The sequence below is a fragment of the Drosophila melanogaster genome, chromosome X, assembly GCF_000001215.4.
Source record: "Drosophila melanogaster chromosome X".
Classification (NCBI taxonomy): domain Eukaryota; kingdom Metazoa; phylum Arthropoda; class Insecta; order Diptera; family Drosophilidae; genus Drosophila; species Drosophila melanogaster.
The window spans coordinates 20,839,443-20,866,526 of NC_004354.4; the positions used below are offsets into that span (position 1 = coordinate 20,839,443).

Here is a 27,084-nt window from a genome sequence, read left to right on the forward strand (position 1 = left end):
CCTAAGATGTCTGAGGCATCCGTTTGGTAAAAAATGTATAAGCGAGCAGCTTTGTTCGACTTGTCGTAAACCTCACCACACGTTACTTCACTTTGCAGGTCATAATCCAGAAAAAGTGAATACGTGTAGAACAACAGGTCAAGCCTTGTTGGCCACGGCCTTGATTCAAGTAAAGTCGAGGTATGGAGGCTTTGAACAATTAAGAGCATTGATTGATAGTGGCTCTCAAAGCACAATTATTTCAGAAGAGTCTGCACAGATTCTAAAATTGAAAAAATTTCGGTCTCATACTGAAATAAGTGGAGTATCTTCCACAGGAACGTGCATCTCCAAGCACAAAGCGGTTATTTCGATAAGAAATTCTCCGAAAAATTTAGAAATTGAAGCAATTATTCTCCCAAAACTTATGAAGGCACTTCCAGTCAACACGATTAATGTTGATCAGAAAAAATGGAAGAACTTTAAATTAGCCGACCCCGATTTTAATAAACCGGGTCGCATTGATTTAATCATTGGAGCAGACGTATATACTCACATTCTGCAAAATGGAGTTATAAAAATAGACGGTCTCCTTGGGCAAAAAACTGATTTCGGGTGGATAGTTTCTGGATGTAAAAAATCCAAAGGAAAAGAAACCATTGTAGCCACAACAATAGAAATAAAAGAGTTAGATCGCTACTGGGAAGTGGAAGAAGAAGAAAAAGATGATATCGAGTCTGAAATCTGTGAAAATAAATTTATCAAAACGACAAAAAAAGATTCAGATGGGCGATACATTGTGTCAATTCCATTCAAGGAGGATGTCACCTTAGGAGATTCAAAGAAACAAGCGATAGCTCGTTACATGAATCTGGAGAAAAAACTAAAAAGAAATGAAAAACTTAAGGTTGACTACACTAAATTCATGAATGAATACATGGATTTAGGACACATGATTGAAGTGAGTGATGAAGGCAAATATTTTTTACCGCACCAGGCAGTGATTAGAGATTCAAGCCTTACGACCAAATTGAGAGTAGTTTTTGATGCTTCAGCAAAAACTACGAATAACAAAAGTTTGAACGACATAATGTGGGTTGGGCCACGAGTTCAAAAAGATATTTTTGACATTATTATTAAATGGAGAAAATGGGAATTTGTTGTTTCGGCAGACATTGAAAAGATGTACCGACAAATTAAAATAGATAATAATGATCAAAAATATCAATATATTTTATGGAGAAATTCTCCAAAAGAAAAAATTAAAACATATAAATTAACCACAGTCACTTACGGAACTGCATCTGCACCATATTTGGCTACCAGGGTTCTGGTAGATATTGCAGATAAATGTAAAAACCAAGTTATTAGTGCAATAATTAGGAATGATTTCTATATGGATGACCTAATGACTGGAGCTGATTCGGTAGAAGAAGCTAATAAATTAATAACATTAATTCCCCATGAATTGCAGAAAGTTGGATTCAACTTAAGGAAATGGATTTCCAACAATTCCAAAATATTAACCACTGTGGAGGACACAGGGGACAATAAGGTTCTCAATATTATCGAAAATGAATGTGTTAAAACTTTAGGACTAAAATGGGAACCTCAAAAGGATTTATTTAAGTTCAGCGTAAATTGTAATGATGAATCAAAAAATATAAATAAGCGCGTTGTGTTATCAACGCTAGCAAAAATATTTGATCCGTTAGGATGGTTGGCACCAGTCACGGTTTCAGGAAAACTTTTTATTCAAAAACTTTGGATAAATAAAAGTGAATGGGATCAGGAATTATCCATAGAAGATAAAAATTATTGGGAAAAATATAAAGAAAATTTATTATTGTTAGAGAATATTCGAATCCCAAGGTGGATTAATTCAAACAGTTCTTCAGTCATTCAGATTCACGGATTTGCGGACGCCTCCGAAAAAGCATATGCTGCAGTAGTCTATGCTAAAGTAGGACCTCATGTTAATATAATAGCTAGCAAAAGTAGAGTCAACCCTATAAAAAATAGGAAGACAATTCCCAAACTCGAGCTGTGTGCAGCTCACCTGCTTAGTGAATTAATCCAAAGACTAAAAGGATCAATTGACAATATAATGGAGATCTATGCTTGGAGTGATTCCACGATTACCTTAGCATGGATTAACAGTGGTCAAAGTAAGATCAAATTTATAAAAAGAAGAACGGATGACATTCGGAAATTAAAAAATACTGAATGGAATCATGTTAAGTCAGAGGATAATCCAGCAGATTTAGCATCCAGGGGAGTGGATTCTAACCAGTTGATCAACTGTGATTTTTGGTGGAAAGGTCCGAAATGGCTAGCAGACCCAAAAGAACTTTGGCCTCGGCAGCAGTCTGTAGAAGAACCTGTCTTAATAAATACGGTATTAAATGACAAAATAGATGATCCTATTTACGAATTAATAGAAAGGTATTCCAGTATAGAAAAACTTATACGTATAATAGCATACATAAATAGATTCGTGCAGATGAAAACAAGAAATAAAGCCTATTCATCAATTATTTCAGTAAAGGAGATAAGAATAGCGGAAACAGTTGTTATTAAGAAACAACAAGAATACCAGTTTAGGCAAGAGATAAAGTGCCTTAAAATCAAAAAGGAAATCAAGACAAATAATAAAATATTGTCATTGAATCCATTTTTGGACAAGGATGGGGTTCTAAGAGTTGGAGGAAGATTGCAAAATTCCAATGCAGAATTTAATGTTAAACATCCAATCATTTTAGAAAAATGCCACCTAACAAGCTTATTAATAAAAAATGCTCATAAGGAAACATTGCATGGAGGGATAAACCTAATGCGAAACTATATCCAAAGAAAGTATTGGATTTTCGGGTTGAAAAATTCGTTGAAAAAGTATTTAAGAGAATGTGTAACGTGTGCAAGGTATAAACAAAATACAGCTCAGCAAATAATGGGTAACTTGCCAAAATATAGAGTGACGATGACATTCCCGTTTCTTAATACTGGAATAGATTACGCAGGTCCTTATTATGTTAAATGTTCAAAAAATCGTGGCCAAAAAACATTTAAAGGATACGTTGCTGTATTCGTTTGCATGGCCACCAAAGCCATACACTTAGAAATGGTAAGCGATCTAACTTCAGACGCATTTTTAGCAGCACTCAGAAGATTTATTGCTAGACGGGGAAAATGTTCCAATATCTATTCAGACAACGGAACAAATTTTGTAGGAGCTGCAAGAAAATTAGATCAAGAGTTATTTAATGCAATACAAGAAAATATAACGATTGCAGCGCAGCTTGAAAAGGACAGGATTGATTGGCATTTTATTCCCCCGGCAGGACCTCACTTCGGAGGTATTTGGGAAGCTGGAGTTAAGTCAATGAAATACCATTTAAAGCGTATAATCGGCGACACTATTTTGACTTACGAAGAAATGTCAACTCTTTTATGTCAAATAGAAGCATGCTTAAATTCAAGGCCATTATACACTATAGTTAGTGAGAAGGACCAACAAGAAGTTTTAACACCAGGTCTTTTTTTAATTGGAAGACCACCTTTAGAAATAGTCGAACCAATGGAAGATGAAAAAATCGGAAATTTGGATAGGTGGAGACTTATCCAGAAAATGAGGAAAGATTTCTGGGTTAAGTGGAAAAGTGAATATTTGCATACGCTCCAGCAAAGGAATAAGGTTCCTGTGAATTCAAAAGTCCGTCTGCAATGTACTGGCTCTCAAATTGAATTGTTTGATTTGCCTCAGCAAGGAGTTTTAAGCATTGCGCCATATTGTACGGCAAGAACCGACGATAAAATTCTAGTTGCCCACCATAACATTCAGTCCGAAAGTGAAGAATTATTATCAACACCTTATATAGGAGAAGTTAGTGGAGTGCCGAAGATTATTTGGGATCCGCTGAAACTATCAATATTAAATCATACTGAGGAATTTGAACGATTGAATAATGAAATTAAATTTATGAAAGAGAACCATAAAAAATTGAAAGATTTAGATCTCCATCATATTTCCGGACATGCTGGATTAATTATTGCTTTAATAATAATGGTAGTATTAATAATATATTTCATACGGAAATGTGCTGTGCAACAAAGAATGCAAGCAATAACCTTTGCAGGTCCATTGCCAGTACTATAAATATCAATAGTAAATAAAAAATAAAATTATATAACAAAAAATATATATACAGTCCACTATATCGTTGTTTAAGAGAAAATGTACTTCTACATAGAAAAAGCAAAATGTTTAAAATAAGTTAATTAAGTACAAATTGTTGAATTAAAAATAATATAAACCATAATTGTAATCCAATAAAATTAAAAGCCAGAAAAACTAGGCCCATTGAAATCTTAGTTGCAAAATAAATGAACATATATCAAATAAATACAGTCCACTACTGTTATAAATGCAACTAATATACTAATGTACATCTCAGCTTTGCTGGCCCTTTGGCAGAATGTTCACACATGAACACGAATATATTTAAAGACTTACAATTTTGGGCTCCGTTCATATCTTATGTAAATGAATCGAGAGCGATAAATTATATTTAGGATTTTGTTATCTAAGGCGACATGGGTGCATTGCTCAAAAACATGTAATTTAAGTGCACACTACATGAGTCAGTCACTTGAGATCGTTCCCCGCCTCCTAAAATAGTCCCTTAGTGGGAGACCACAGATAAGGTCCTCGCCGCTCAAGATAGGCAGATGTGCCCGAGCGTGGGACCTCGATAAGGCGGGGACTATTTACGTAGGCCTCTGCGTAGGCCATTTACTTTAAGATGCGATTCTCATGTCACCTATTTAAACCGAAGATATTTCCAAATAAAATCAGTTTCTTACAAAAACTCAACGAGTAAAGTCTTCTCATTTGGGACTTTACAGGTTGATCACACCAAACATCCCCCACAAAATAATAAAGCAAATATTAAGCCCGCACACTAATGCTAGAATTTATTTGAGTTGTTTAACTTTCTCAGGTAATCTGAGTTACCTGTCAGCTCCACGAAAGAAACTCAAACAGGAGGCGGAAGGAAGGTCCCGTCTATCTGGCTCCTTGCGAAAATCAACACAATGTGGCCAGAAAGTCGAAAAGGTGTCCGAAGAAAAAGAAAACACATAACACAGAACACAAGACACAAAAGAGGGCTCGGTGGGAGAAACCAAAGGACATAACCGAAGGACCCAAAGACAAAAGGCGGCAATAAACCTACTCAGTTCCACAAAGGTGTTGCTGGAAAAAAGCATATTTTGCCAGGCGAGCGAAAGGGTTTGGAATCCATAAAGCGAGAAAGTAAGACAAAAGGCCAGATAAATTATTATTTAAGGCGACAGAACTGCAAGATACTCTGTTTCATTAACGGGAACCATACTCAAATGAATAATATTAACCAGATAAAGAGACATCAATATTTTCCAAATATTCTTAAGTCGAAAGTTTTGCAAAACTTTTAAAAACCTTTGAATTTTTTTCAACTCAATTATGATAGATTAAAATATAATTTAAACAATTTAAAGTGATGGACTACAATTTATACCAGTTTCTCTTTTTGTGGCTAAAGATTAGGTAAGCCCATAGAAAGGGCATTGAAAAATGTGCGCAGCGATAAAAAATAATAACATTTAAATGTAAAGGACAGACTGGTCGGGAAAATGCAGGGGTGGTTGCGGAAAAAGGGGGAAATCGGAAAAGGGAAAGCCCAAGCATATTGTGTCGCTGCTCGTTTTGCGGCGTGTATGTGTGTTTGCGCTTCTTTGGGGTTCCCTTTTTTGGGGCATTTTCCCCTTCTGGTTTTTATGATCGGACCTCTCACATCCCGAAAAAGAACCCCCTCCGTTCGCACAAGTGTGGCCAAATTAAATGCCACAAAAAAACGATTGAGGTTTGACTGGATTTTACCTTTTTTTTCTGTTTGCTTTTGTTTTCTTTCGTTTTTTTTTTTTTTTTTTTGAGAGGTCAGCGGACAGGTGAAACAGGTGACAGCGGACAGATTGGGATAGCTTGGGACCTTCGCTGGAGCTTCATCAGATGGGAGTCGTGGGGACAGCGCGATACCGATGACAGCGAACAGAAATTCAAAATATTATCCTGAATTTAAAGCGAGCGTTCGTTTAATACTTTAAAGTTATTTTGTGGTCAGTCTAAGGTCTGAGATTGGTACATGAATCATTCCCACGTTCGAGAAGTTCTGTGCTTACTACCTGACCTATAAAGTAATTTACAGGTTTTCCTGTAGATTGAAAGTCCAGTAATAGATTAAAGTGCAGATCTTTTCATTGTAAGCCATTGCTTTCAATGAAAAATATTGGTTCTCCTCCCGTTTTGAAGCCCCATGGTCCCCATCATAGTAATTAGCCGGCCAGACACATTCACAGCGCATATCTATAATTGCCAGATCTCGACCAAGTGCAATCATACTTAATGCAAAGTGGTCAGTAGTAGAACGGCCTCCCTTCCATCCCTTGGCTATCCCACCCCTCGGCCCGTCGCGCCCACTCGGAGGTTTTTCAATTGTGGCACTCATCTTGGGGCCCTCATTTCATTCACCTGGCTGCTGGCCTTATCACGACCTTTTGCGGCCTATTCAGAGGAGCACTCCCCGTTTCCTCTTTCCCGTTTTTGATTAAGGCACGTAGGCGTGCTCAAGCGAGCGACAGTCGGGCTAACACAAACACACACACACCAGCACAGGGATCATTGGGTAACACATACACATGCACAGGACATATTTTAGACGGACACTTTAAACCTTTAACCCGGGAAGCAAGTACGGACCCAAGGAAACTACCCAGCCAGGGCATTTCCACTTATTCAAGGTTCATTTTGTTGTCAACTAAATTAGTTTATAAGGCTAAGAAAAGATCTCAAAATACAAAGGAAGTGCTTTAAAAATACAAAGGTGTCTAAAAGTATGCAATAATACGTTGTAGTCCAGGGGATCATTGTTAATAATCCAAAAATAACTGACCACTAATAATTATTCTTATCTTAAATGTGTTAAAATTTTGCAAATATTATAAAATTTGTATACTGTATCAGCATTCATTATTTAATTTTGAAAGTTGAAACCACTCATATTAGAAAAAATACTTTCCGATTTGTTGAATTATTTGTGAGCTCTCTCTCAATGGGTAAGGGTATTTCCCGTAATCAGGAAAAACGCCTGGCTTTCCCTTAACCCTTCCCCGGCCCTTGTGGGCCTGTTTTCCCTGTTCGTTTCAGTCTCGGCGTGTTTAACCCTTTTGCCGGGCCACTTTTATTGCCCCTTGCGTGTGCGTGTGTGTGTGTGTGTGCGAATTATAAACTATTGTTTACACAAAGCGGAAGTCCTGGGCCAGCGTCTGCCATATATGCTTCATTAAATTATGCTTTATTAGCCTTTCGGGACTTGAATATGAAGTAGCGCTGCCCCTCGACTCACCTCGTCAAAGCCATAAAATTTGGTTCATGCCTTGGGCCGTTCGAGGGTTAAAGGGGCCTAACGGGGTCTGAAGGGGGTGCGGAAGGGGGCTAAGGGAAAATTTATGTTTTTGTCAAGTGATAAAATTTTTAGCTTACACGAGCAGTTAACCGAGAGAGAAAAAAGGGGCCAGAGATAGTGAAACCATAAATTGAAAATTCAATTTCTTCAAATGTGCCACCTCACCTTTGGCCATTTACGATTTGTTTGGGTTAAGTCGGAGAAGAAAAAAGGCGAATCCCTTAACCCTTTACTGAGATCTTTTGTTTCTAAAGCCCCCCCCACACACACACACAAGTCACCCAGCTTGTTTGTGTGCCCAAGTTTATTTAGGCCATAGTAATTGGCGTCTGTGAAATGCAAATTGATCATTTTCCGCTGGCGCACTAATTAGTCAAAGTGTCCCGCAAGGATGTGTATGAATGGGTATGGACATGGGCCTGGGCCCATAAGCATGGGCACCCAAGGGTTAAATCAACACCGAACTGAGGACAATGCCGAGCTCATCGCTCATCATCAGCTGATTAGACCAGCCCTGCGACTAGATAAACACGTTCCCATCTCATTTTCTGCACCGACATCAAAAGGGAATTTTTTCTGCTGAGTCCGCCCCTTTTCCGATTTTCCGTTTTTCCATTTTTCCGTTGTTCCATAGTTCCATAGAGGTTCGCAGAAGAGATCAAGGTGGACGAGCTCCACCTTGAGACAAGTCTCAGCCAATTGATTGATGTTCGGCTAGTGCTCACCTCAAGCACACAGAAATCAAGGGGAAATCTCGGAAAATATGCTAACAAAAGTGTGCGCCTCTCGAAAAAGCCCGACTGCCTTTTTTTCTAATTAAGCCAGCAACGACCTTCAAAAGCCAACAAAGAGCCATCTAGAACTCAAGAGGCTTTTTCCAAAGACTGGTTGACGATGGGCCCAAGAGCGGGGCGACGAAGTGCTTCAAAATTGGTTATGGGCTAATCAATTCAATGTCAATTGCTAATCCAGATAGACGGAAAACTGCTTGCAACAACCGTGCCCAAAGCTGGGCTGGGGAAGTGGCAAATGGCTCGCAAACGTAACCTAATCAACTAGTTGACTCATCCTGCAGTGCTCCATGGACTCAGGGATTCCGCGCCCAGTTAAATGGATCACTCCAATAACCGATTAGAGAGCCACTGCAAAACGCAAGCGTGCACAGGGTCCATAAAAATATGGCAAGTCCCCAAACAACTAAATCAGTTTTAAGTTATTCAAGGCAACACGAGCAAGGCAAGCGAAAAGCAAACGAGAACCAAATAGCCATTTAGAGGCAAAACAAACAGATATGGGGGGGAAATATCCACATATATATTCGTGGTATAGGTGCAGTTCACTGGCAGAATATTCCTGTTCCTATCCATATTATTGGTCAAATTAGTTTATTGAAAGTCACTTAAAACTGTGGGGCCATCGCTAATAGGCCTATTGAAACCTTTGTGCGCTTTAAGTGCAGTTAGTAGTTGTATAATTCTGGCATTCACGTGTATCCTTAAGGTACTTTCAATATTTATGCGACTGTTGAAACGTCAATTGTCCTGTTCTCCATTTTAGGCCAAAACCATATGTACTGCTGCACGGTTTTGGTTCTCTGATTCGGCATAAGCTAAATTTTTTTTGAAGTGTACGTCTGCTATGGCTTTTGCCAGGGGGGGAGTGGATAAGCGGATGTTTCTCATCCAGAGTGAATTTGCAATTCCGATAGGGGCGCACTGAGTTGGGGTTGCTATGCGAACATAAAAGCCACTGGCCGCTCCGCTCTGCCCCATATATTTCGAGGATATATATCCTGCATGCATCGCATATATACATGTGAATTCCTAATCGATTTGCTGGCGCGAATAAAAAAAATAACGAGAGGAGCGCCAAACCGAAATCAAATTAAATGAATTATTTAATGAAACACAAAAGCGAGTGGGTGGCACAGGCGGAAAGATTACACGATTATGTGAGTTACGGTCAAGAATGTTTTATGAATGTTTATGGGCGCGTAAAATCTATTACGTCACGGCTTCGAGCGTCGGTTTATTGTCGCAGCGGTCGTAACTCAGAGGAGTCCAGGACTCGAGGACTCGACAGGACACGAGGACTCGAGGACTCGACAGGACCCGCAGTCCCTTCTCACCTAATAAAGTGCAGTTGGGATGCCCTAACTTTTGGAGGCTGAACGTGTACAGCGTTCTAGAAGGGAGATTTGAGCCTGAAACATTATATATTCTGAGACTTTGTGCAATAGTATAATGTAGAATGTTTAATGGCGAAATTAAGCTATCATGAAAACTGGAAATCACTGTCACTTTTACTTTGTTCCAAATCTTTTCACGAAAACCGTTTGCGAAATTCGCGGAATACCAATTCCCAGTCCAGTGAAAATATTTTACGAAGGGTATTCGCCTCTTATTTTCCGTTGCTTCGCATAACTTTGCCCCAAGTTGGGTATATAAAATAAAGATGACTTTCATGTGCCTGCCATGCATATAAATGATAAAAATACATGCTAATGTTTGTCTGGGCACTAACTTCCCGCCACATGCCCCTCCTCCACCTGATCCCATTAATGTATCTGTGTGGGTGAGTGTAGGCCGATTGTGTGCTGCATGGGGAGGGGGGGGGGGGTTTTATATGTCCTGGGAGCCAACTAAAGCAAAAGCTAATGGCATGCTTAAGTTTCAATTATTGGTAATAGAATTGCCTGGAAATCGAGAATGATTCTGCTCTTTTGGCCAAGGATTTGGATTTGATTTGCCTTTTCGCCCTCTGGTTTCTGTTTCCCTTTCATTCTGGCTAATTAAGCGGGCGGCGGAGGCGTGTCTGGTGTAGGAGGAGGTGGGGGTGGATTTTGTTAACCCGCCTGTGGACACACATCAATCTCTGTCCGTTGATTGATGCGTTCTGCGACCAGTCTTGTTTTTGAAAGCAAAAATTAAACTCGCACACGAGTAGACGAAAAAGATGGCTAGAGTGAGCCGGAAATAGACGGCTAGGGAAAAGAGAGAGAGAGAGAGAGAGAAAGAGAGAGATAGAGATGGAGTTTTGCTGACACAAATCCAAAAGTTTTCGGAGGCAATGCCTTTAGATTTGTCAGCTTTCTCTGGGGGCTGCCAGATTACTTTATTTCTTTTTGCTTTTCCGCCCCCACTTTAACCCGCTCTCTGCCAGACAAGGTTTTAACCCTGACAGATGTTTTTTTTCTCTGGTGCACAAGTTTCCACATTAACCCCCAAAAATAGTGCAGGAACCAAAAAAAGCAGACGAAGCCGCATTTAAATTTACCCTCGACTCTGGGAATTGATAGAGTTTTTTTGGTTGACGCTGCACGTTGCACATGCTCCCCATTTTGCTGCAGTTTTGTGGCGCTTCGGGGGGCTACGGGTTCACGAATCGGGATTCAGGGGGCAAATGCCAGAAATAATGGCTCTGCCAGCTCAAGAAAAATTGCAAACGAAAAGTTTTTAACTACGTGCAAGGGGAAAGGCGGAATTTAGGCGGCCAAACTAGGTGGTGCTGTGTGTAATTTTGTGCCGGGCTGAAGGAATGCTTCTTGTGGCTCGGTTTTAGAGCCAGTGGAAGACGGCACCTCCCAGTTACCCGCCCACTTCCCCACCCATTTTCCCCAGCCCACCCGGAAAACCAGCTGTAATTAAAGTCGCGCAACGGGAAATGTGAACTTTCCGGCTTTAAAAGCACGAAAATGGCGAAATCCAGGGCGCTTAACTTAAAAAGGAGTTCTTCAAGGAGGTCTCCACCATAAAACACCCACCCAGTCGTAATAATTTTTTATGCCAGATCACCTAATGTTCTGGATGCAATGTCGAGTATGTGTGCTTCCTTCCATCGTTCCAGAGTTCACTGTACTCGCGACTTAGCTTCGGCAAAAGAGTCAAATTTTCGCCATCATTTTCGTTTGTTTAGCACTTAATTCAGAGGCGGAAAGCGGCGGAGTAGAAGAGTTTTACCAGGCCAAGTGTCTCAGCTATTTTCTTGCCAAGTTTGTGAATAGTTCAGCCGGCCACGCCCCCTTTTGTCGAGATGCCCTACGGCCCAACCAAAAATTTGAGAGGGAGAGCGTTAAAAGTTGAGGAACGCTGACAATTTTCTTGGCTTGTTTTATCCCCAGGAATTTGATTATGCAACAATAAATCCTTTGGTCCATTTCGTGAGTTGTGGGCGTGGTTTCAAGGACTCAAAAAAACGAAAAGGGTGGGGTAGAGAGGTGAGGGCCGGCAAACAAAGTTTCATGTGCCTTTTTGGTATTTGGGCCGCTCTCGCTCACGTGAAATTAGCATGCGAAAATATTTGTCAAAGATTTGAGCAAAATTATGCGCAGTGTTTGCCCAAACACAAACACACACGAGAACATGGCAAACTTTGCAGAATTTTAATTTGAAATTTTCGACGAGTTCGGTGCGTGTGTGTATATGAGCCTGAGTGTTGCTGTGTGTGTGTGTGTGTGGACAGAAAGTTTGGCTGCCTGGCAAAATATTTGCCAAAAACGAAAAATTATGCAAAAAAAAAGGAATGAAAAAACGGAGGAAAAGAGAGAGGAGGATGAAATTATGTGCCAACATAAACTAAAGCGAAAATCGCTTCAAAACTTGTTTGCCAAGTTGTCTATCTCTTTCCGGCCAGTGGCAGCTCGCTCTTTCGCTCCCGATAAGCCATTTACATAAGCTAAAACTGAAACCGAAACTGCAGAAGGATCTCTTTTGGCCACACTTGATACAGTGCGTTTCGGGCTGGACGAACAGGAAAAATAATTTTTTTTTTTTAAATTTAAAGGAATTAAAACGTCAATGTCGCTTGACTTTTATGCACAACCTTTTCTAAATTGCCCTTGTGTTTCCATTTTTCACATTAAGCTATGATAAATAATTAGGATTATATTTTGGCCTTTCATGCTAATACTTTGATATTTTGGCTTTTAATGCTAATACTTTGACCTACTTTGTGGTATCAAATCTCACTGAGGCCTTATCGTCTGCTTTTGCGATTCTTTACTTTAGATTGTCCGGGGCTTCATTTTTCGGAGTCGCGCAAAGTTTAATTCCCCACCCGTTGTTCCTTATTGTTGTTCAGGTCAGAAATTGGCGTGGAAATCGTTGAACTCCTGGGTATGTTTCATTTTCTTTTGGCTTTTTGGGAGCTCTGCCAAGCCAAGGGAACAGTATAAAGTACGCGAAGGATTAGCGGACAACAAGGGGCTGTCTCTGGGGAGAGTGGGCGTGGCACCATCGCCACCACCGCCCTTTTGTGCGAACACGAGCCCAATGGCCGCTTTTAATGGCATTGAAAATGGTCGCACCGAAGATCCAATGATGACCAAATGCCAGTGGGTGGGTGGTGGCCGATGGGCGATGGGCGATTCGATGGTGTCCAATTACGTCGCATAAACAATGCGTTTTTTATGGCCTGTGCGATTATGGGAGCAGCGGCAACAACAGAACAGAAAACCAGATAAGCTCCAACGTCGCCGCCGGCCGCGCTGACGTATACGTGATTTTTTGATGCCTGCTGGCCCCGTTTCCATAATGTATACGTACATGTCCATAAATGTGTGTGTGTAAGGGTGTGAGAGTATGCGTAACAACAAACCAACATGCAAGCCAAACAGGGAATAAAGATTAAAGAACGCCAATCAATCGAATACCCTGCCCACTTTTCAGTTCTCAAATCGTTCCGGGCTTTTCTATAGCTATATATTGTACAATACGAACTGATGAATATTAAAATCCTCTCCTTTTATATCGACTATTATTGTTTTGTTAATAAATCTTTAAATTTAATTAAAGATACTACTACTGAAAGTGAGGAAAATTTTGGTAGTTGTAAGGATATTCGTATAAAACATTACAGCTCCCTAAATGTCGTGATACTCATATACAATATATATGTATATACACATATATAACATCTTTGCCTTGAATATGCCACACTATTTGGGGTTGCTTGAGGGTTTCCGCGTCATTTTTGCGTATCGATGACGTCGGCAAAATTTTCGTTACATTATTTCTGGCATTGTTTGGAGCCACACCCCCAGCTCCCTTGGAAAACCCACCAAGCACATGCATAACTGGCTTTCTTGCTGTTTCATGTTTGTTTCTCCTTTGTGTGTTTTGTTTGCCCCTTCCTTTTGGCCCTTCTTTTGTCTTGCTTTATGCTTTCGCCGCTGTTGCAGTTTCCACCACCCAGCCCCCAGAATAGCGCCCCAAAAATAGGAAAACACACCATTTCATTTTGTTCTTTTGTCAATTGACAGTGAAAACTAACGATACGGAAAAGTAAACGCACTGTGAGTAATATTAGTTTGTAATTTGATTTTATGCTTCTGTTTTCCTTTTTCCCGCACAATTGCAGGCAATCCCACAACGAGTCCAAAGCACATGGAAATGGATTTTCGTCGAGACTTGGCCCGTTTCCGTTTCCTGCTAACCACCGCCATCTTGGCCATATTTGGATTGTGGGTACTTCCCTCATGATGTACTTGGCATTAATGCACTGACAATTGTTTGGATGGAAGCAAGTGAGCCACTTAAATTAACTTAATGTTCTCACTCGCGGTTTCAAGGGCCTGAATTATGCGAACAGAGTGCTACAGTCAAGTTCATTTTGGGTCAGAATGGGGGCAGTTACAGTGGGGCTATGATAGCTAACTCCATAGAGCCAAGTGTAGGAGAAATGAGTCACCAAGTAGTCATTTTGGCAGCATTACAAGGAAAGATTTCAATAGAACAAAACTGATTGCTATAACTTCTTCTAGACTAAAACAGATATTTGCATGTGCGCAGTCTTATTTAAAAAATAGTTCCAATACTACTCATATATAGGTGAATACTCACTTATTTTTAGATATAGTAAAAGCATTTTGGTATTGTTTGTTTGTTTCTTTCACCACATTAACGGAAAAGAGGATTCTTTCAAGGGTCTCGATAGCGTTAATGTGTGCTCTACTTATTTCATTTTCCGTTGCACAATTTTCGGGTTTAGAAGATTTTCCTTTTGCACTTGTTTCCATTGCACTTTGCACTGACATTTGCCCACTTTCTTAGCCTGGTTTCCGGAAAGCAAAAATGTAAATGGCGAGCAGTGAGTGAGACAACCCATTGTGGGCCACATTTCATTTGGAGTGTTGTTTGTGAAATACTTCGCCCTCTCTTTCGTGGGCCTACTTCCCTCTCCCTCTGACCATCACTCGAACCCTCTCATTCACTCCCAGCATTGTTATTATTATCGCCATCCTTGTTGGTTTTGTGGCTGTTGTTCGAACGTTAAGCAAGGATCTAGGTCGCTATTTGAATATATTGTTTGTATCTAAGATTAGTGATCCAGATATCAGTGGTATATGGCCACACACCAACACACACCAGCACACACAAACTCACACAAGCACACACATGGACATGCTGTGCATACATATATCATTTGCATAGTTAGACAAAGATGGCCGATAAGTCGATGCGAAATTTAATCCGCATTAAACGCTTCTAACAAATGCACTAAATAAAAATCGAAATAAATTGCTTAATAGTGAAAGTGCTTTGGATGGCTAATTTAACTGAATAGCTAAATAAAAGCCATTCATAAAAAAAACTAAAAACAAGCCGCTAATGGCTTAGATGAAATGCTAACACCAGAAGTTTATGAAATGGGAAAAGGAGTACAGAATATTCCCACAAAAAGAGGATAAAACCGTAATCTGAAACAGGACTTAGAAAACAAAAGCCTTCTTTAATCCAAAGAAAATTGGTCTTCAAACAATGCGCTAAGAAGCTAAGAGCCTAGTATTCCCAATTGAGGAAGGCATTTTTCCGATTCAAATCTACCGACCTTGTGCTTTAAGTATTTTTCGACATCTGAGCCGTGTGACATGCAAATATCTCAGCGCTCCTGTCAGTTTTTCACAGTGGGGACACTCGCTCATCAGAAAGAAACAGCAACAAAAAAATAAGAAAAAATGAGAAAAACCCAGGAAAAAGTGAGCTGAATTACCATCAATTGGGGTCAAGGGCGCTGCAGGGGGGGAAATCGCTGGAAAATAATGTAAAGCCAGCGACATATGAGCCATAACCCTCGACACTCGCAACTCCCTTCAGTCAACCGTGACATGACACACGAAAAAGGGGGCTGTGGGCTGGGGGCTGGGGGCTAGGACGACCCCTGAACATGAAAGCGAATCAAGTGAGGCCTCTGTGTTCCTGCCGGTCCCATTCCCATTTCCCCATTCGAGCTGGGCTAATGAAATTCCGACTGCGGCGAGCAAGAAACAAATGTAAGACGTAAAGGCTGCTATGAGTATACCCTTCGTCTTCTATCCGAATTTGCTTGGGAATTATTTGTAAATTCTAATTAGCAATGTTAAGATCAGTGTAAAACAGATTGATTTAAATGATCAAATTGTATCACTTTATATCTAGCCACTTCAAGATTTAAATCCCTTTTAACTACAAGTTATTTTGAAGTTGGGCAAACACTATACTCGTATTCCTGTGCATTACAATGTGCAATTCCTTAGATATTCGCAGTTCGACTGAATGCAATTATACTGAAACTGAATAATTAAGATTGAATGCTCCCAAAATATCCCCATTTTTACTAGATATATTTTCAAGTACGCCATAAATTTCCAACATCATTGGTGATGAATTAACACACCGAAAGATAGTATGTACGTATGTACATGTAATCATAATTCCATCGATTTTATACATACCATGTTTATGAGAGCAATGGATGTTTAATAGAAAATATACCTTACATGCAACATGCCCCCTTTTGGAGAGCATCGGAAAAACTAATAGAAACTAATAGAAAGCAGATCCAACATTGAAGGCATTATTGATTAGGTCTCTTGGTCGTCAGTTGCCATTTTCCGTTTTCCATTTTTGCGGATCCCCCCTCCGTTAACTGATTACTGCTAACGGCGAAGTTTTTGCTGTTCGCTGTGGAAAACTGCAATTGGAAAAATTGTCAACGTGACTGCAGCAGAAGACGAAAAATGCTGACAAGGTCGATGCAGCAGGGGTACCGAAGGGGTTCCTTCTTGTTTTGCAATAATTGCCACTGTGGCAGCAAAAACAAAAAACAACTACGATGACGTCGTCCGCGTTCGGTTTTCCATTTCCCAGTTACCATTTGCCGCTTTCCGTTGGCGTTTCGCTTTCCATTTTTCGTTTGTTTTATTGCGGCTTCTTTTACTTAACAACAAACCAGTGGCGTCCGTAGTAAGGGGAGTGTGAGAGGGGGAATTTGGCAGGCCTAACATTGCTCATTTATATCGAAGCCCCCCTCCCCAAACCGATCTGAAACCCCCTTTCACCGCAATTTGTGTGTGCCTGCAGTGACCCAGTAACATGGAAAACGCCGCAGTCGTTGTATCCTCTTAGTCCTGCCAACCCCCATCCTGCCACAGGCCTAGCCCAAGCCAGCCCCATCCCCTGGAAAACCCCTTAGCGGGGTGTCTTCCGCACAAATGCCTCCATTTGACCCACTTAAATGGCGTAATTTATGATTTTATAGTGTGAATTTTTTCTTCCTACGTTTTGCCTTTTTAAAGTGGCGCCCCCAACGGCGAGGGGCTCAAGTGTACGGCAGTGGCGTCGATGGAAAGGGGTTTCGAGGGGGTCGAAAGAGTAATGGCTGCGTCTGAGAGTCGAAGTTTCGTTTGCAGCCTGAAGAATGTTCGAATAAATGATGAAAACACAAGCCCAAGTTGGCCCTCGAGAGTTACATATGTTCATATACATATATATGTATGTACATATATCTCTCCAAATCTGGGTTATATTCCGTTCAGATTTGTGGCTTCTTTGCATAGAGTTGTTGAAATTACGCTCTACGAAAAAATTAAAAATTATTCAAAGCATGGGCGGCTTGGCGGCTTGGCGGCTTTAGAGCGGTAAATTGGGCGTGGCAAATAGTTGTTTGGCACATCGATAGAACTTTACAAGAAAAAATGTTCTCGATAGAAATTTACAACATTAATAAAAATGTAAAAAAATATCAACGCATTTTTCAAAAGTGTAGACGCGCAGTTTTTTGCGGTTTTGTGGGCGTATCGACATGGCTATTGATCCTTAATATGTTCGAAAACGCTTCTTTCTATCTGTTACATACTTTTCAGCGAATCTAGCACACCCTCTTACTCATCATCGAGTATCGGGTATAATGAATCGAAGCATTTTCAAATTAGGGAAATTTTGCCTAAAAGACTAAATATATATATATATGAATTCAAATGGTGCTGCCCATTTCACGTGGCTGCTAAATCTTTTTCTTTTTATGTACAATATATATGCGAGCACTTGTGCCTTTCTCTGTCATGTAAAGTGCCTTGGTAGGATTTATGTTTTGTTAATTTTGTTGCCAAATTCAAGAGAGAGTCACATATGCATGACTTATGTGGCATTAGTCGAACCGAGTTCAGTGTCCATATTTGTCTTTTTGCCTCGCTTGCCTTCTTGTTTTGCTCGAATTTCTCTGGTATCTTATTATGTAAATGGATTTTTGGCTTACATTCAACAAAAGTCTCGAGTTGAGTCGTCTTTGCTGTGGGAATTTACCTGCAACGGCAAGAGAGAGAATTTATGAAGTTGTTGGCCGAAAAGATTTCAGTTGCTGGATAAGTGGACAAAAAGAAGGGCAAACAAAAAGAAATTATTTCATATTAAATGCTGACAAGTATGTAGATGCTAAGCCAGATTCAGATGTGTGGAATAAGTGTGGGAAGACTAGGATTTTCATAAAATATTTTCATAAATTCCCAACGCTTCACTATGCTTTGCCTCGATTCAAGTATATTTTCACAGAGTCTCTAGCCCCAACCGCCATGCCATTAAACTCGCCCAAACGAATTCGGTATTCGGTCCCAGAGCAGCTGTCGAAGCCATTAAATTACCGCAAAGACCGAAAAATAAATCTGCAATAATTTATAAAATATACATATTCAAACAGTAGGGTGCTCCACTGCTGGCTTTTCAAAATTAAGGTTGTTAAAATGATTATAAAGGTCTACCACAAAGCTTTAAGGATTATCACACATACGCAGTGTGTCCGCCGTTTCGTTAAAAGGGTTCCCTGTCGCCCTAACAGAGAAATAAAAACTGGTTAATATTTCACTTTGAAATATATGAGCCTAATATTAATTTATACTGTTATGTGCTGGAGTTGTAAAATCTGTATAAAACGCTTAGCTTTCCAAATGAGCGCCGCAAATTTGTAAGCCATAAATTTTAAAATGAATTAATGGCGCTCGAGATTGAAATGGCCTAAGACATTCGGCAGCTTACAATTTTACCCTCGACGTTTCCACCCTCAGCGACATTGTGGCGCTTCGATGGGGGACTTGAGTGGTTGGGGGCTCGGAAAATTTCGCTTGGGAGGGGGGAGACTGCGAAGCCGGTTGAAATGAAATCAATTGAATTAATTATTGGCGCTTAATTGATTGAAACGAAGCGAGAGTACTCCCTGCCTCTTTCTTGTTTCCATGCTTTTGGTGTTCCACTTACAGGGCTTAACAAGCCCCCACTTTTCCACTTTTCCACTTTTCCACTTTCCCACATTTTCCTCCCCCGCAACAGATTCCTGCTTGCGCCCATTGTTGTTGCCAAATAGAGCGCATTTTGATCCATTTCACGTGCTGTGCCAACGAATTGAAAATGGAGCTTATACGCAAAACCAATGATGAAAATACACTGCCGAACTCAATTTAGTGATTTGTTATATAAAATCGTTAATGTTTCAACACGTGTGTAGCACAACAAAACTCAGTAGTGTCGACAGATAAAAAGATATATGCTTTTCATATACAATAAAAAAAAGCTAATAACTGCGTTATACTACTGTCCTCCATGTTTTAAGGCTTAATAGGTAAATAGCAATAGAAAGGATATATCAAATGGCTAACGATTTTATTTTTTGTCCCCAGTTGGTAAAACCGAAAAAGCACTCATGCTAGCCCAAAATCCACCGAATTTTACCACCTGCCAATCTAGATTTGTTTGCATTTTTGGCCAATTCAGTTGTTGATTTTGTCTTAAACGCTTTTCATTAGAATGCACTTTTCCCCCTGCCTCTCGCTACCACTCGCTGCCAGTCCACCTGTCACACTCTCCCATCTCCCTTGCACACACACAGGCTATCTCTTTCGTACTATCCATTATGAGATTTGTATGAATGACAATGCAAGCCATTAACAGGTAGCGGATAAGGGGAAAAGGGGCGGGGGGATTTTGTGTTGTGGGTAAACTGAATTTAAATCTCAAATTTGTTGATTTGTGAGTCTCAACCAGGGCGCCAGGTGGGTGGGTACATTTTATTTGCCGCACGAGCCCAAATAAATACGAAAATATATATGAAAGGAAGGGAAATGAAGATGGTGGTCGTCCAACCCAGTTCATTTATTCATTCAATACATAGCAATTTGTGAATGGCTCTAGGTGTTTATGCAATTTATAAATGGTACATGGCTTTAATTAATTTGCGAGCTCTGTCGGAAAACGAGCATTTCGATGCAAAATGTATTGCTTACCAAGTATGAGTGTGAATAAATCAGTGTTTTTTCATGAATTTTTTATATGTATTTAATTGCTCAACAATGAAATATTAAGGGTTTTCTAAGGATTAAAATCAGGCTTTATGATTCACGGCGCAAAAAGAAGCGCTCAAACTATTGAACGCCTTCTAGATTTTTAATAATTCCATTAGGTTCCGTTTATTGGTGTTCATTGCATAAGTTTGTTTATCTATTTTTGGGAGGATCTGAGCTGCTGGGACGCTGTATATTTCAGGATCTAACTCTTCGGGGAGGTGGTGGTCTTGCTACCCAGACCTCAGGTACGAACTACACATCATTATTAACAAGACAAGAAATTGAGCGTGTTGCGAAAATTAGAAGCTAGCTAAACTAAACTGGAAGATATGATAAACAAACATTCGCTGAAGGAAAAGCTGTCACTAATCGGGACTACCCTGATTAAGTTCACTAACGAATATTGGTTAAGTCTGCACGGGTACAGAGGTCATTTGAACCACCGATCATTGCCAACTCCAAAGAAAATTCTCCACAACTGCATAGCCGGCCACTGAAGAAAGTTGCGCAGCCGCATAGGAGGCCGATTTAACTGCACTAGAATTATATAACAGCTTCCTAGCTTCCAAGCCCGTCACTCCCCTTGACCCAATCGGGCAAGAGCTTCCAGATCTTCCCTGGCGGCGCATCAATGAGCTATCTAGTATATTTGCCCTAAATTTCTGGTAACAATAACAAAAATGGAGCTCTCGAATTTTATTAAAGCTCGGCTAAAAATAGCAAAGAAAAGGTTGACCGCTTCTGAACTGAAATACGTATACGTTATTCCGTACTCCCCAAAACTTGGCTTAAAGCTTTTAAGATCTGTGGCATGCTTCTTGGTCAACGGAATCATTAAGCTTGTTGTTCATTGGAGCTGACTCAATTATTCATTTCGATTTGAATTTTTAGTGACTCCCTTGGAAGCTTTTCCCTGTTCCCTCGCCCACGGTTTCCCTACTTTCTTTTTGCGCCATTTTGAAGACCTCTCTTTGCTTTTCCCGCTTCTAGCGTGTTCGTTTGTGTGCCAACTGTTTTAGGTCGCCATGCTAAATGTTTGCAATTGCACAACAACGGCAAAGACCAAAGAGAAATTCCTATTCCCCTTCCGCCGATTCATCTTGTTCTGTGGCACGCTCATTCGTTCGTTCGCTCATTCGAAATGTGCCAAATGGCAACGTGGCAAACAAGCGCCACAGACAAGGCAACCGACACTAACCCGCCCAGCCACCCAACCAACACAAGCACCCAAGCACCCAAACACCACCCTGGCCACCCTTCTACATCAACCGTCACTCAGTCGAGCGGTTGCCGCAGTGTTGCATACTTTCCGGCCTAGGTGCATTGCGGGAAAGAAGTGGTGCGTATGTATGTTTAAATTAATATATATTTCACGGGTGCTAGTTTTTAAAAAAAAGAGAGAGGAAAACACTTTGCAGCTGATAAGATCGCTTTACATCTTGAGCGGTCTTTACCAAAAATCTCCTGCTCAGCTTGCGCAATTTGAACATCATGATGAGTAATTAAAATTATTTCTATGGGATTTTGTATATGATTTCGACAGTTTTTCTCCAAGTGCACCGCCGAAATCAGTCGCATTCGTCTCAGCCGCTCCTTGACTGACTGCCGGCTTTTGGCCAGCGCACGTTGACCTTATTTGCATGCGCCGCGAGTCGGCGCGAATCAATTCTTGGCAGGATGGTAGACACCCAACCACCCACTGGCAGCCCACCACCCTACCGAACTATCTGCCCCCATCCGAGATCCCTCCTTTGCGGTTGGTTCCACAAAAAGGGGCGATGGATGTTGGGTGACCAACAAATTGAAACGAATTCTCGTATTGGAGTTCGAATTGCAATTGAGATTGGTTGCACTGCATAGTGGGCTATGTGCACTGAACAAAATACATTTCGATGTTTGATGTTATGGTAGATAAAAAAATGTTATAGTATGGCAGAAAGGCTTGATTTTTTTTTTATTTATTTTTTTTTTTTTAATTAATTTCTTAAACTTCAACAACCAAACTCTAGAAATAGAAATTGGAAATCAAGTATAAAGTATCGCAAAAGTTGGAGTAAAAAGCTACAAATTAAAAATGTTGATGCAAATTTAAGTTAAAAATTGCATTAACATTTAACATTATCTGAATATTGAATAGAGTGGATTTTCTCTTCTGTGTACGAAGTGGAAAAGCTGGAAAATGCAGTGGGTGGTGCCGGCTTTTATTGCGGCCAAAGTTTTCTCTGTGCGCTATGTTTTGTTGATTATTGTTGGCGGTGGTCGCGCGTTGATTTAATGCAAAAAGCCGACTGCGGCGACTGCGACGCCAACTGCGACGCCGGGCTGCCATTAAACCGTTGCAACAGCACAAGAAGAAGAAGAAGAAGAAGCGGCAGCAGTGGCAAAAAAATGTTAAAAGGCGCTTCTAAGTAAATAACTGGGTTTATGGGTCGATTGGGTGCACCAAATCGTGAGCAGCAAAATGAAAAGCAATGGAAAACTGGGCAAAAGCGACTTCAGCGGGGCGGGAAATGCGATAGAGGAGATATTTGCCGGGGAAATAGTCGACTAGCGAAATACAGGGACCGACGGCAACAATTGATTGAACCGCGGGATGGGAGCACAAATTGATGAATAAATTCGCGAACCGTTCGCCGTTTTCCACTTGAATTTCAGGATGGATCCCATTCTTACTTTTAGCTTACTTGCTCAATCCAAAACTGTACGCCATGTGCTCGTATTATATGGCAGTGCACTGTTTTATCTGAACCAATTAAAATTAGAATTGAACTGAAGCTAAAATTTCGACTTCATACATTCTCCGCAGGCAGGTGAGCAACGATTTCCCAGCGATTTCCCAAAATTGAACTCTAGCTCACCACAAAAGCACCGAGCCCACCCTCTCGAAAGCAGCACCACCCACAGCCCACCACCCAACCCCCTACGAATACCGCCCATCTGCAGATGAGATTTAAAAAATAAATTGCGTACAATTTCCAGCGGCATTTGCGAGCATATGTGGGTAAATTTGTGCTGGAAATGGAATTAGTAATGAAGTTTTGCCAATGCTTTATATGGACCATCTGCCCCGCGCCGCTCCCGCATCACGTAACCCAGCGATGGGCCCTTAACCCATGGCAGCCGGTATCGTGTAATTGCGTTTGGCCGCGCTCCTCTGATTTCTCTGATTTCCGAGTGGCTCGCGAATCGATGTGATTGTGCCTGTGTGCGATTCGAAGTGCATTTTCAAGTGAAATTGAAATGGAATGCCAAGAGGGTTTCCGCACCAAGATCCCCCCTCCCCGCCACCCATCATTCGACACATGGAAAGCCCCCTGCGAAATGGGAAATAAAACATTTCATTTAACAGCATGAAGGTATAAAAAAGCAATAAATGTTAACTGCACCAACCGCACAATGCCCGATATTTGTGCGAATAAATATATACATATATGCGAGTATATACCTTTGGGCCTGCATTAAATGGGGAATGGAGAAATGGGCGGGGCTGGGGAGCAAATTAAATTCAATTTATTGAGCTCGCTTTCTGCACAGAACTTCAGCTAATTGCATCAAATTGAAAATGGAAATTGAATCGAAAGCGAAACAAGCTCGAAATTAAATTCCGAATAGTTTAATTGCAAGGGATAGTCCACATATTTATGAATGCCTTTATTAAGTTGGACATTCCATTGGTTTTTCCTTTTCCCCTAAGCGAAATAAAAAATGACTGCAAATGAATGGCACGCGAGAAACCAAAACTATTTAAGCGCTAAATAGTATAATAAATTAAGTCAAAATGTTGTATACTTTTTCAATTTGAATGCGTTAATATTGCCCACAAAAAGTAATTCAGTTCAAATCACAAAATGAAATGTCAGTAGAAATTAATTTTCTAAAAATTGCTGAATGTTGCCTGAATTTGGCAAAACACAAGTTTCAATTTCCCTTATGCAACTGGAAATGTTTTCGACTAAAACCTAAAATTAAAACTTTACCCATCCGAGTTTTACTTAATTTTGTGCATTTCATTCTGTTGTGACTTTGGCTTCGACTCCGGCCATAAAACCAAGTTCAAATTGCGCGAAAATGCCAGCTGCAGAAGCGGCGAAGAAGTAGAAGACGTTGGCATAACCCGCTGTCACACACTCAAGCACTCACATATACGACCATACACACAGCCACACACACACACACACACACTCAAGAGCACACGCACACAGAGGCAAGAACACTAAGAGAAAGAGACTTAGCCAGTCTGCTCAGGCATATTGGCAAATGCAAACAAGCAAACAAAGTTAAGGCTGGCTTCTTTGCACTCAAAAAACAAAAAAAAAAAAATACAAGTATCTGCGGTATTTATAAATTTCAAAAAATTGGATTGGACCGAAGTTATTGCAAAGTATATGCATGTCCCATTCAAGGACCTAAGAATTAAAATGGACTTTTACGTTAATTAAGAGCATAATTGCGCTATTTTCTTACAGTGCACTTGTGTATCTGTGTGCAAATGTAAGGCATAAGATAGACAATTACACTTTTGCCACTGCAAGAGGGAGACGGCGCGAGGCAGCCAGAAAGAGAGAGGACATTTAGATAAACGCCAAAAGGTTCATGAACTTTATCAACCGAACAAGAAACGAGGTGCACACACCCACCCAAACAACCCACACACATACTGCATGCGACTGCAATTGCAGCTTCAATTGCGTCTCTGTGTGTGTGTGTGTGTGTGTGTGTGTGTGTGTGTGCGACTGTCTGTGTGTGCCCTCCACTTCTGGTTATGAAATTGAATTGCTGCGCCTGCATTTATATTTATTAAATTAAAGAACGCATTAAATTTGCAAACATCATTAAAAACGTTTTGCCTCGGGTGTCACGAATTTGTGCAGTCCCCGAGTGGCGTTAAATTGGTTTACAGCTTGGAAGGTGTCGAATAATTAAGGCACAAACAACTAGAATTGGATGTAGATGTCTGATATTCATTTGTGATGATGCAAAGGTAGCCAGTTGAAATCTGAGTCAGATGTACGTAAAACAATAATCAAAATGATCTGTATTCAACAGCATTGCGTATAAAATGGATAAGGGCATTTAAAATAATCAAAACTAAAAGGAAGCATTGGGCTTTCAAATGCAATTAAATTTCCGCACAGAACGACACAAATTTCATTTATAAATACAATTTCGTTACCTTCGATTACATTTACGATTTTCATCGGGCAAAATACCTTTGCCACATTCAATTTAACATTTCCAGCAGCCAGCAAAAGTGTCAGCAGGAGTGAAAATCTAAAAAAAAAAAAAAAAAAAAAAACTGGCAAAATGCTGGGGTAAAATGGTAGGAAAACATGCAAAGCTGGTATACAGAAGACAAACAATGTGAAATGTAGAAGGAGCTGAAACAGATTTTCCGACTGCAGTAATAAATGATAAACAAGTGCAAGCTGGCCAAATGGGCGTGGCAGTGGGAATGTGAAGGTGTAGGGGCTTTTCCATTTCCCAGTTGCTAGGCTGATATTGAAAACTGCTGCCTGCAAAGCTAAGCAAATGTTGCCCAGCGTCAATGTGTGTGCGTGTGTGGGTGTGTGTGTCTTTTCACACTCTTGCATTATTTATGCAGGCCACCATTCGTGCGTGAGTGTGTGTGTGTGTGTGTGAGCCATGTACGTGCCTCGAACTGCAACGACAGCTGCTCCTGCCCCAGTTACCCGGAACCAGGATTCTGGATCCTGGATCCAGCGCCCAGTACCCAGGATTCAGAATCCAGAACCCAGAACCCAGAATCCAGCCTCCACTTTGGGACCCTGTGTGCGCATATATATTTATTCCATGTACATATTGTAAGTGCCCCATGCCTCGTGTCAAACTTCTAATTAACCTCGTAATTCATGCAGCTTGCACGTCGCAAAAGAGCAGAGGTCCGGGGAAAAGGACACGGGACGCAGGTCTGAGCACTCCGGACAAAGGGTGACTGCTGCCGTTTATTGTCCTGCTCCTGCTTCTGCTCCGGCTCCTGCGAATGGCGGAGCACTGGAGCTGTGGAGAAACGTGGCCGGGCAAGTGACCCAGAAAGTACCAGTAACCAGCAATAAATGGCAATATTTGATGGATTACTTGAGCGTTACTTTGACTTGCCAACGAAAAGAAGAGTATAATTTTATCGTGTTTGTGGGCGGACGTTGAATGAATAAGTAATAGATTCAATTTTATTTTCTGTTGCTAATAAACATAAATTATTTTAATTGTGTAAGAGTACTTATTTACTTACAAACCTAATACGACTATGAGACTTGATACAATATATATTTTACATGCACATTAGATCACAACGCAGTTGAATAGTAAAGTACTTGCAAGAAATGCTTTAATGCATTAAAGTAAATTAATCAGAGCTTGATGATTTAATTGTTTTGGCAATTATTTACGCACGCAATCAGAAACTGAAATTGTTAGTTAAAGTTTAAACAAATACGTGTATACATACGTATTACGTATCCATATTAAACAATAGATTTCGAAACCCTTCACTTACAGCGATCCTAAAAAGTAGGCAACATTTTCGTGCGAACTCGCTCCTGTTTCTGCCAATGCAAATTGAAAATACATTATTTAATTGGTTAGTTGGCCTGTTCAAGCGAAAAACAACAAGCCATGAAAACAAATAAACATAAATTGAATGCAATTGTATGATTAATTGTTAAGGGCCAGCAAGACAGCCGAACAAATTTCAATTTGTACAGCAATTATAGCCGAATGTTGCGCCAGTTAAGTTCGCAAATATACAAATTAAGCTGAAACAATAATTAAAGCCAGCCATCTGATTGTCGAGCCATATTTCAATGCTCACAGCCGTGGCTGCAAACTTCTCAGACTCACTGCCCAATCAAATGCTCAATTGCCACTTATTCTGCGGCTGCCCCTGGACAACATCAAACCACACCACTTAATTCTCCGAAGACCAGACTAGACAAAAAGTAGAATGGCTGTAAAGGGGTGGGGTGGGGGGGGAGGTTGTTCGAACAAAGGGAGACGCAA

General features: G+C 40.6%; 1 protein-coding gene and 1 long non-coding RNA gene across 4 annotated transcripts in view, besides 3 other annotated features; one reads left to right on the forward strand and one right to left on the reverse strand.

Moving 5' to 3' along the window:
• Nucleotides 1-4,883: part of a mobile genetic element that runs on past the window's edge.
• shakB (shaking B) overlaps nt 1-27,084 on the reverse strand; it is a 165,980-nt gene that overhangs the window by 78,372 nt on the left and 60,524 nt on the right. The gene's annotated exons all lie outside the window — the stretch shown is intronic.
• Nucleotides 17,440-17,646: a mobile genetic element.
• Nucleotides 20,286-20,361: a mobile genetic element.
• On the forward strand, nt 25,371-26,289 carry lncRNA:CR43193 (long non-coding RNA:CR43193). Its single transcript, NR_133533.1, has 2 exons — nt 25,371-25,889; nt 25,944-26,289. It is a non-coding gene; the product is annotated as a long non-coding RNA:CR43193 (long non-coding RNA).